Genomic DNA, 4,095 nt, shown 5'->3' on the forward strand with positions numbered 1-4,095 from the left:
TACATTCCATCGTTTGATACACTTATGTACACAGTAAAATACTTTGCATTAAATTTAGATCTTCAAGTTACAGAACTGTAACTGTAAACCCTTCCCTGAGAAACTGAAGTGTGCTAATACACATTGGCATGTGAGAGAAAGTGTAGATAATTCTCATCTTATCAAGAGCCTGTGAAACCAGTAGTGTGTTTGTAACATGTAACAGACCATGAGCTGGTTTACTGCTTCTCAGCATAACTTGTTTACCTGATGGAAGTGGGACAACAGGGCATTGCCCAGATGAGTGGGATCTGTGACTATACGTCTGACCTTTTTCTGGACTAGTGTGGCATAAACAGTGTTTAGATCTGTCATGCTGCTGGTCTAGGTGTGGGTCTCTCTCCCTCTCTCTGCTACAGGGTGTGACGTGCAGGTGTTTTGCGTCTCGGCTGATTAAGGCACCTACTTAAGGAGCAGAGACCAGGAGGAGGGCGTCAGTTCTTTCTCGCTACCAGCGTGGTACATGACCGACTTTAAACTCCGTCCCGAGTTCGTCCAAGTCAACCCTAACCTTGTGTTTTCGATCTCTTCTAGAAAATCCACCGAGAATCCTAGAACCTTCCAAGCCTGGACTCTCTTCGAGGCCTGGAGTCCTCTGACTGCCACTCTGCTTGGGTCCTCCTCCTTGCACTCACCTGCCTGTCCACCCTCCATCTCAAACAACACCGGAGAGAGTCACCTGACAACACCTGGACCAAAGACACGCTACCCCCCGGACCCCTGCCAAGCACCAGCCTCCGTGAGTTCAGCTCTCTCCACCCTTCCATCAATCTCGGCCCTGTCATTCACCACTGCCCTCATCTTTCCCAGCAGGACCAAGAACAATCCGGCCAGAAGCATACACAACTTTGCTCAATAAATCATTTTCTTATTGGAACTGCCTGACTCCGTTGTTGCCCTGATTCAGAGTTGTTTCTTTCAAATATGACAAGATCTCGTAGATGGCATCCTACAATCCTATGTGTTGTCCTCATCACCTGTGATAAATCCTTCCTCTTCTGTATCCTGTGGCTCCAATACCACACTATCATGCTGAGACACAAGATGCTTTCTATCGTAGCTCTATAAAAGTTAATCAATAGTTTAGTGGAAATTCCAGTGTGTTTTAATTTAATGAGAAAGAAGAGCCATTGTTGGGTCTTCTTTACCAGGTGGGAGGAGTTCACAGTCCAGGAGAGGTCAGAGGAAATGGGAATGCACAGGAACTTTATACTGTCCACACATTTCACCACCTCCCCATATATGCAGAGAGGAGAATTTTCAGTCTTCCTGGACCTCCTGTAGTCCACTATGACCTCCTCGGTCTTGCTGGTGTTCAGGATGAGGTTATTCCTGGAGTACCACTGTGTCAGATTGTGGACCTCTTCTCTGTAGTGGGTCTCATTGTTGTTAGATATGAGACCCACCACGGTGGTGTTGTCCGCAAACTGGGGTAGATGGCAGAGCATTCGTGTGTGAAGAGGTTGAAGAGAGCAGGGCTGCAGACACAGTCCTCAGTCCTTTAGTGTAACATTGCTGAGGAACAGTGGGACAGATGTGTGTTTCTCAATCCTCACCGCCTGGGGCCTGTTTGGGAGAAAGTAACTGATCAAGGACCAGAGCATTGCAGATAATAATGTCTTCATTATTGGTGTTATTCTGTCTGACCATCTGTCTGTTCGTTATTTTAAAAGATTTTCTTAGGGATGTCCTGATCCAATTCTGGGTGTAAGCCCAAAGTCCTAACTATGACTTGCATTTGCACTCCCAAGAGAGAATCCACTCCTGATACCTATAGTTGGTCTACTGTCTGTGATTATATATTAATAAAATAGAAACCAGGTGACAGTAGGCTGCAGCTGGTAACTGAGATGCACTGTCTTTAAACGTTGAGGCAGCATTAGGCAGGATGGCAGTGATGGACGTTGTCCTGGAACTGTAATTTTGATTACAATGCAAATTGTAGTTAACAATAAAGATTGATTGATTGATTGATTGATTGATTGATAGGTTGATTGGTTGATTGATTGATGGCAGAAACATGATCAAAGTCATGGAACAGGGTAAGATCATAAACGATAGAGCAGAGACAGGCTGACAAACACAAAAATTGTTAGTCATGGTCCTACTCCAAGTTGTGGTTGAGAAATCAGAAGCTTGGAAGATGTTGGATAAGGGCAAGGCAAAGTAGGGAAATCCAAAAACCATTATCAAGGTTGTGACAAGGCAGGCATGAAATGGAACAATGAACATATACTTATTTGAAGCTTTCAATAATCTGGTGCTGGCTGCGATAAACTTCTAAAGTCCAGTCAACAGGAGTGAGGAATGAGCTTGATAACAGCAAAGCTGGGAGGTGTCAGGGTGCTGTCTGTTTGCTCTGGTTCTGGGTCTTTTCCCACAGGTGGTGTTGGTGTCTGTGGGGGCATGCCCCACACCTGCGGCTCATCAGGAGCAGATTCCGCTGGCTTCTTAAGCAGTGCAGAGACAGACGGAAGATGCCAGAGCCCTAAACCAGTCGTGGTATGATGTGGCCTCAGACCATTCCCGGAATTTTGTATCGTGAATTTTTGCTCTTCTACCTTGGACTAATTTTGGCTCTTCTATTTTTGTCACAGTTTTGTGTGCTTGGATGCACTTACCTGGCCTGGAGTTTTGATGAGGAGTTGTTCAGTGGAAGTCCTGTGCTCAGATGTTGCTCTGGCGTTCCCCCTCAAACTTCCTAGGACATACCTAGTTGGGGTGAGGTCCCTCCTCCCGGATTCCACTGGCACCCTCAGCGTTCTGTACTCTGGTCAACCCATCTCTCCCTCCTTCCTGTGGAGATTGCTTCTGGTCTCTCGCCAGTTTCCACCTGCTGCCCTCCAGTCACTACCCACATATCAGAGTAGACACTAGTTCCCTCGGTGCTTACTCTTCCCTGCTCGTGTTTCTCCGACTAAGGGTAAGCTGTGCACAATCTGGCATCTTTCTGGTTTCGATCCATGACTCATTATCTCTCGTACCTTGCAGGTAATCCCGCCCAGAGGTTCAGGCCTCGATCCAGGTGTCTAGCAGTTCCGACTTGTTTTTGCACCTTGCTCCTTTAATAAACATCTTAAACAGTGTATTGGTCTCCCGAACGTTTTCTTCATGTGGGCAAAACATTTGAAAAACATGACAGGAGGCAGCCTTGCAGGTGCCCCGCATCAAACTACTTACAACAGAGAAGGAGAGGTATGGCAAGATGTAGACAGGAGATATGCCAGAACCATAACAACACCTGCTTTTTGCAACCAGAATTTAAGAATCACATGTTTAGCACAACTTAAACACTAGGCATTAAGTTTCATGACTTAAAAAACAAAGTGCTTGTTTTTTTGAAGCAGAAGAACACTCACCTGATAACTGGATTAACACTGAAAAACATATGCCCTAAATTATCAATGAGTTATATTATAATAGAGTAGACATTCTTAATTTAACTTCCCACTTCTACAAACTGCTATTTGAGGATGTAAACATTATCAGCAGGAGCAAAAAAAGATTTTAAGAGCTGCATGTTTTGAATAAAATATATGTTTAGAAAAAAGTACATGTGCATTTTATGTGACCTATCTTTCCATTTTTTTTATTATTGTGAACATAAACAAACTCTAAAGGTCTATGTCTGCAGTTATTATTCTCGGCAAGTAAATGGTAAATGACTTATACTTGTATAGCGCTTTATCAAGTCCAACAACCCCGAAGTTGCTATATACCACAGTCAGTCAGTCATTCACCCACTCACACACACACACACACACAGACACACACACACACACACACACATTTACACATTTTGTGAGATTGTAAATAAAACTTAGGTGAAAAAGCAGTACAATACATCTCGGATTTTCTGTGGTACAAGATTACCCTTTGCGGTTCATCTTTTGAAAACTTGCTGTTCACTAACAATTTCTTAAGCTTCTGTTATGTCAGGTTTGGTAGCTACTTTACACTCTCAATTGTTTTCCCAAAGGAACAGAGAAGAAACATATCCCCTGAATCAGTTAACATGTCTGAATTCACCACTTATGCAGTGAAGGAAAGCATTTT

The 4,095-nt window shown here is 43.9% G+C and overlaps 1 long non-coding RNA gene across 1 annotated transcript; it reads left to right on the forward strand.

The window, feature by feature from the left end:
- The first annotated feature begins 367 nt into the window (after window positions 1-367).
- Window positions 368-916, forward strand: LOC118565115. The gene is made up of 2 exons (XR_004932200.1): window positions 368-778; window positions 853-916. It is a non-coding gene; the product is annotated as an uncharacterized LOC118565115 (long non-coding RNA).
- Window positions 917-4,095: the final 3,179 nt, after the last annotated feature.

This window comes from Fundulus heteroclitus, chromosome 12 (genome assembly GCF_011125445.2).
Source record: "Fundulus heteroclitus isolate FHET01 chromosome 12, MU-UCD_Fhet_4.1, whole genome shotgun sequence".
In the NCBI taxonomy this organism is placed as follows: Eukaryota; Metazoa; Chordata; class Actinopteri; order Cyprinodontiformes; family Fundulidae; genus Fundulus; species Fundulus heteroclitus.